Genomic DNA, 7,637 nt, shown 5'->3' with positions numbered 1-7,637 from the left:
CATCATACACAAATACAAAAACATTCAAGAATAAATTTGAATTCCAATTTATGAGACATTCCCAAACTTCAAGCTAATTTATAAAAAGGAGAGTTTGCTTATTATGCTTTTCAAACAAAACCATAGAAATGGAAATTGAGGAAGTGGGCATCTATCATGAGCCATTGCCCCTTTTGTCCTTAAATCATATTTCTTTGTTGTGCAGATCTGTGTGGACATCTATGCGCTTTTACGAAGAAGTTTTGGGCTTTGTTCTTATCAAACGCCCCTCTTCTTTCAAATTCAATGGAGCCTGGTTTGTTTTTCTTTCTTTTTTTAGTTTATTTTTTTAATGTCGCAAAGATCAATAGGTAAATATCTATGTACAAAAATTTTTCTTGAATATGAACTTTTCACTTATTTGAATTGATTTTATGTAGGTTCTACAGTTATGGCATCGAATACATTTGATTGAAAACCCAGCTATCAATGAATTTGATATCATTGTTGAACCTCGTCCAATTAATCCCAACAATAATCACATTTCATTACTGGTAATTAAAATATATAAAAATAATTAAGTTATAATCCAAAACTAGTTAGGATTGGTTACTATGAATATTTTATTTTTAGTTCGCTCCGTTCACAGCTCTGTTCATAACTAATAGTAAGTCGTTTGTTTACGATAATTAAGTTAATAGTAACAAAGGTAGTTTTGAAATGTGATTTCAGTGCAAAAATATTGGGCTTGTAAAGAGAAGGCTACAAGAAAGGGGAATTAGGTATGTGTGACTCAAGAGGTAGAAGATGATGGGAATAGAGTGGATCAAATATTCTTTCGTGACCCAGATGGTTATGTGATTGAAATCTGCAATTGTGAAAATATCCCAATTCTTCAACTTTCTTCTTGCTCTTTCAATTTCATCCCTACAAATATGGGAAGCTTCAAAAAAACAACACCCAACAAATGTGGCTTCATGGAGAGTGTCATGATGTTGAGCTTCAGCATGGACATGATTGACATTTCATTTTAATGAGTTCTAATTTCTGAAAATGTCAAATTTCCAAGTTTAATGTATTCTATTGCATATTAATTGGGTTACCTATTATAATGTTGAATGATAAGAAAATGCTAAATATTTATTAATAAATTGAGATTTTGTTGAGATTAAATCAACCTAAGACAGAAATATTAGCATTCAATCTGTTTTGATTATCATCTTTAATATCACTCGACTCCACTGCTCTAATATTGTCAATTTTATTTTAGATTTTTTTATTGAAATTAATTATATTTTTAATTTAAAAATTAATTAATGAAATTATTAATTCGATTGGTAAAAAGTTATTAAATTTCTGAAGTTAGAGTATTGAAATTCAAAGACTAAATTAACTATATGATTTCTAAAGTTCAAAGATCAATTTGACATTTTGTCCTTCTAAATACTATGAAAATGACATTTTTTTTTTCATTTTAATTAGGATATAGTTTATAATTAGTTTAAATTTGAAGTATAACTCATCAAAAAAAAAAAAGAAGTATAGAGCCAAAAAATTAAAATGAATTTGATCTAATAACTGCATGAGTAAATCATACAAAACCAATGCTATAACCAACTAGCTAGCTTTATTGAAGTTATTAAGAGATAAGGTAAACTCCAACTTTTAACACTCCCTAAAAGTTAATAATTTAAATTGAGGAATCAACAAAAAAAAAAAAATTGTAATTATATACAATTAAAATCAAAATCAAGGAATGTGCAGTTAAAATTTTTATTATAAACTATAGGAAAAAAATATAAAAAGTATCATTTGATTTTGTATTTTCACATTTATTAGTGTTCTTTTTTCTTTCTACCCCATGCATTGATTCTATAGTTTTTATTGTTAACTTTTTGGGATAATTTTATCTAGATTGGGTCTATACCCACTTATAGATCAAACATATGAGAATAAGATTTTTTGTTGAAACGAGAATATTTCTGACCATATAATGAAAATAAAATCGGAATACTCTTATAAGCATAGCTATAGATCCGGTCTAAATAAATAATTTCTTTACTTTTTTTTCTACCTCAAAATAACTAATCCCATTTATATATATATATATGTGTGTGTGTGTGTGTGTGTGTGTGTGTGTGTGTGTGTGTGGCGCTAACATGGCATGGCAGTTAAAGCAAAATAAAATAAAATTATTTGATGATGTGGCGTCCAAGTCACTGTTACAGGATTTATTTTATTAAAAAATTGAGAAGAAATAATTTTGAAACAAAAATTGTCTTGTCATTTTGCACTTTTATAAGAGGAAATGGAAACTTCACTATTTTATCCTCCTATTTTATCAAAATACATGATTTTGCCTCTATATTTTTAGAAATATATAATTTTGACTCATTGTTTGCCTCAATTACACAATTAGATCATTCTGTCAATTTTTTAATTTTTTTTATGTAACCACCGGTATCCGGACTCTATTACTAGGGATCACCTAATGCGGCTTGGGATTAGCGACAATTAAGACTTTTCGTCCCTCCCTAAAAATGTGTTAATGGAGATCGAACCCGAGAGCAAATTAGAAACAAATTAGTTAATTTTGGCAAAATATAAAACAAAATAATAATTTATGGGCAAAAAAGTACAAAAAATTGATAAATGAATTAACGGATGCAATAAATAGGGATTTATAACTACGTACTTCTAAAATGCGGGTTTAATATCATGTATTATGACACAATTTAGAGTTAAAATTAATTTCCATAAGAAAATGATGGTCTCTATTTGGTTACATCTGTGCAAATAGGCAGTTGGAATCTGAACCGCAAAAATCAAAAACTAAAGATATCTTTTTTTGAAACCAAATCAAATTGGTCGGTTTGATTCGACACATCGATTTGGTTAAACAATTTGATTTTACTCAGAAAATAAATGTTTTATAATAACCGATCCAAAGATTGAAAAACCGAAATTATAAAAAATTAGGAATCAAAGCCGGAACCAAAAATTAAATAATCAATTCAAAAATCGAAAATAGTTTGGTTTGGTTTAATTTTTTATTTTATCCAAAGTTTGCTCACCCCTAGTGACTTAAATAATTTCTTGAGTTTTTATATAGTGAAGCTGTGATTCCATTTAGGATATTATATGAAATAAATTCATGTTATTTATGTTTTTGCTATTATTTTTGTTTTATCTTCATTTTGTGTAGAGTTTATGATCTCTCTATTTTATATGGAGTTTTGTTTCGTTGTTTGCATTTGTTTGGTTTATTTGGATATGCTACAATTTGTAGAGAATTTTTCAACTATTCGTTGATTTTTATCTTTTGGAGCTTGGTAGTGCGACCTGTTCCTCCGTTAGATTTAGTGGTTCAAATCCTTTGTGTTCGTCATAAGCAACTAATTCATGGATAATTACACTATGTACAGAAGATTCAGAGAGTTTATTTAATCAACTACTTTTGAAGATCCATCCGTTCTCTTCGAGTTCACCTTCTATTTTTAATTAGGATTTCTTATTAGATCAACGAATAATAATTATTTTATAGTTTTATTCTATGTCTGGTCTTCAGAAGAGGAGTCATGTCCTACTGTAATATTTGTATTGATTTGAAATTTTTTAACGAAATCGTAATATTATCTTTAAAAAGAAAAGCCGCAACTGCCAGAGAAAAGAAAAAATTACTGAATTTATGGGATTCACCCGTGCACATCTGTTTATCTACTATTGTTTTGTTATTCAATATAAACTTTTTATTATTATTATTGTATAATTTTTCCTTCTTCAAGGGATACATACATTTTGGTTCCTCCCTGAGATTCTGGAGAGAGGAGTGAGCTTGAGATTTTGATTTTTTGTTTTTTTTTTTTTTTTTTTTTTTTTTTTTAAATCTAATTGCCGTAATAACCTTTTAAGATGCAAATGATTTCAAATATGGATATACATGCATTTATTATGTAAAAAGTAATAAATTTAAATGAAGGAATCCAAAAAACAAAAGTATAAATTTGTAGTTATATAATTATAATTAAGATCAAGGAATGTGTAGTTAAAAATATTTATTATAAATTATAGGGAAAAAATATATTTCTTCCATCCCATAATTTGTATTCTAATTTGATTGACACATGGATTAAGAAAATTTAGTTAATATGATAAAATTATAATTTTTATTCCATTTTTTCGTAAATATGCTCTTATGTTAGTATCCATAAAACTTAAATGATCCATATTAAATTATTTTCGAAATTAATCAAACATTTGATTCAATAGAGTTTTGTTGAAGATTAAAAGTTGATACGTTAATTCTATTTATATCAAGATTTAATTAACAACAATATAATATAGTTTGACTATTATATTTGTTAATAAAAATATATTAAATAAGTAAAATAGTAATCCCAAATATTATTCACTCCTAAAAGAAGAACAAGACAATCATTTGAGATGGATGAAAAAAGAAAATAGAACAAAAATTATGGGACGAAAGAAGTCAAAAATATCCTTTAATTTTGTATTTTCACATTGATTGGTTTTTTTTTTTTTTTTTTTTCTTTCTTTCTTTTTCCCATGACATTGATTTACAATGCCAAGTAAAATAAACCAGCATAATATACAGAACCAATGCAATAACCAACTAGTTGACTTTATTGGAATTATTAAGAGATAAGGAAAACTCTATTTTTAACTCTCCTTCCTTTTGTTTATTAATTATCTAATTGTCAATTTAAGTAGTTTTCATAACTACAATATTTAATTTTACTCCAATGTCTCAAAAATGTTCCAACATGTATTGTTAAATAACCATATATATATATATATATATATATATATATATATATATATATATATATATATATATATATATATATATATATGGGTGTGTGTCATTTATGTATACACACATTATATAATAGCTCTAATATCAATTTCACAAATTTGATCATTCACAATTTATTTTACACAAGTTTTTTGCATGAAAAATGTCATGCAAACATTCATACAGGAAATTTCTAATGGAAAATGCCTTTTTAGTAATAATTTAAATAAATTGAGGTATTCCAAAGAAAAGTAATAAATTTTCAGTTATATATAATTAAAATTAAAATAAGAAATGTGTAGTTAAAATGTTTATTAGAAGCTATAGGAAAAAATATAAAAAATATCCCTTAATTTTATATTTTTACATTTATTCGGTGTTTTTTATTTCTTTCCCCATGATATTATATTATATATGCATACACTAAAATGAAACCCAAAATCACTGTTCATATTACAATTTCACCCTTCTTTCTTAAATTGTTTTACATTCTAAACCCCATTCTCTTTACTCATCTTTCTACAATAAATAGAATACCCATGATAATTATAGAAAGTAGGAAGAGATAATGTCAATAAGAAAATTCATGGTGGGAGGATAGATTACTATCATATGGCACCTTTGTGGGTCATACGTGGGCTATGCATTATTTTTTTCATCTATATATATATATATACATTGAGAAAAGTTTATGCAAATAATAATACATAGCAATAAAAAAATGAGAAATGGTAAAATAGTAAATATATTCTTAATGGGATTTAAGATTTTTCGTTTTGGGAATGATTGACGTACTATGTTGTGCTTTATTTTTTCACGTTTAATTTCAATAATACTTAAATATTAAATATGTTTATTATTCCACATTGACTATTTTAAAATTTTTTTTCAATCCTAGAAATTTCTTAAACTTATAAATAAAAAATTCTTAAGAGATTTGTCAAATGCATTTTATAACTTATTAATAATTATATCACTTAGTATTTAATAGATAGAATTTGAAAAATTTTAGAGATACAAATGAAAATGAGTACTTTCTTATAAATTTACTAATTGTTAAAGTATTTTCAAATGTAAAAGAGAATATATCTCCCCTTTCTCCTAAAACCTAAAACCTAAAAGCTCTATTTTCTTCCTCCACAGACAGTCATTTGTGAGCTCACATCGGGGTCAAACTTTCCCTTGTGGCCATCGGTGTGCTCACATCAGTGGTCACTTTTTTCCTTTTTTATTTGTTCTTTTTTACAAATAATCCTCAGATCTATACAAATCTAAATTATTGTCCCCAAATATAGAAATTTATTGTTGTATGTATCTTGGGTTTATTGTTGTTGGAATTTATTGTTGCTCATATCTTAAGATTTTGTTCTTAGATCTAGGTCTGAGTTATTGTTATTACCATTATGATGATTTTGTCTAGCGTCTTTTATTATTTGAATTGTTATGCAGAAAGAAGTACATATCTCACCTCCAATAGAAGAAAGAAATTTGAAGGTAATCAGATCGGACTTGTAAAAAGACCATGGTTATAAAACAATGACCATAAATAGCCACCAAGCGGAGCAAGTAATTGCCTATAGCATAAATATTATGCTCTCTCAACTCGATCAGATACTTCAAGTCAAGATTGTGTTTTTCCATTCTTTGTATAAGTGGTTTATTACTAGAATTTCTATATAAAAAATATAGAAATATATTGATTTGAAAATATAATTTTTTTTATACATGGCCAGCCTAATGAACCAGAAAAATATTATGGACTACATTGTAGAAGGTGTAGCCTTCCACTTCGAATAAATTCACCAAATATGAATTAACATTTATGGTGGAGATGACTTGAACTCAATATGAATTAAGTACAATATATTTGAATTTTATTCATAAAAATTTTAGATATATTTATGAAATAAGTTTTATATTAATAAAATATAATTTTCAAGTAAAAACCAAATGTAATTTTACATATATAAATAATTTTTAAAAAATAATTTAGCGTGGCAATTTCCATGCCCAAGGCTCAAACTTTCTTGAGATCTTTAGTTAAGAGAGATGAAGTCTCAACCATTCCTCCCATCCAACATTAGTAAGAAGGAGCGTTTTCTAAAATATTATCTCACCTAATATTTAGCGTTTTAGGTTTTTCTACAAAAAATTTTATACAACCCTATCCTTTATTAATTTAAAACCCTTCTTCATCACATTATTTCTTTGTATTATTTTTTATGCTTGGCTTGTTTATAATTGATAGTAAAAAAATGTTTATTTATATATATGCATTTGAACTCAAGAAAATATTAAAAATTAAAAATATTGCTCCCTAAAATATTAAGATTTCTAATTTTATTTATAAAATAGTGAACTTTTAAATTTTTCTCTCTTAAATATTGAACATTTAGATTTAGTGAAATCATCTCTTTTCAATTTAGTGAAAATTCTAAGTGAATATTAAAATGTTATTTTTTGTCATTTTAAATTTAATTACCAATCAAACAACTGTTTTTACCGAACACTTCGGTTTTCAACCGCTACTTAAACAATTAACATCTAATGACTACTGAAATAGCTAACAACTACCAACTGCTAGAGCAGCTACCGAACAGATTCATAGTAATAACTTTTAAAATGGATTTGACAATTACTTATCTACCATTGGTTTGTCATTCCATATAAATATCCTACATAGAATCATGGCTTCAACGTATAAAAACTCTTGAAGCATGAAATGTATATATGACCATGCATCTAAAAGAGAAATTGACATTTGTAAGAAAAATTGGTTAGTATAATTTAAAAGCTAATATTATATCTCAAGATCACAAGTTCACTAAGAAAGAAAAACAAC

The 7,637-nt window shown here is 26.1% G+C and overlaps 1 pseudogene across 1 annotated transcript; it reads left to right on the top strand.

The window, feature by feature from the left end:
• LOC105628548 (glyoxylase I 4-like) lies at positions 1-1,152 on the top strand (annotated as a pseudogene). Its single transcript, XR_016320534.1, has 3 exons — positions 1-295; positions 420-533; positions 712-1,152. The product of XR_016320534.1 is annotated as a glyoxylase I 4-like (transcript).
• Positions 1,153-7,637: the final 6,485 nt, after the last annotated feature.

The sequence above is a fragment of the Jatropha curcas genome, chromosome 4 (assembly GCF_041381405.1).
Source record: "Jatropha curcas cultivar XTBG-Jc1 chromosome 4, XTBG_Jcur_1.0, whole genome shotgun sequence".
Lineage (NCBI taxonomy): Eukaryota > Viridiplantae > Streptophyta > Magnoliopsida > Malpighiales > Euphorbiaceae > Jatropha > Jatropha curcas.
This window is presented reverse-complemented; position numbering and strand designations above follow the sequence as displayed.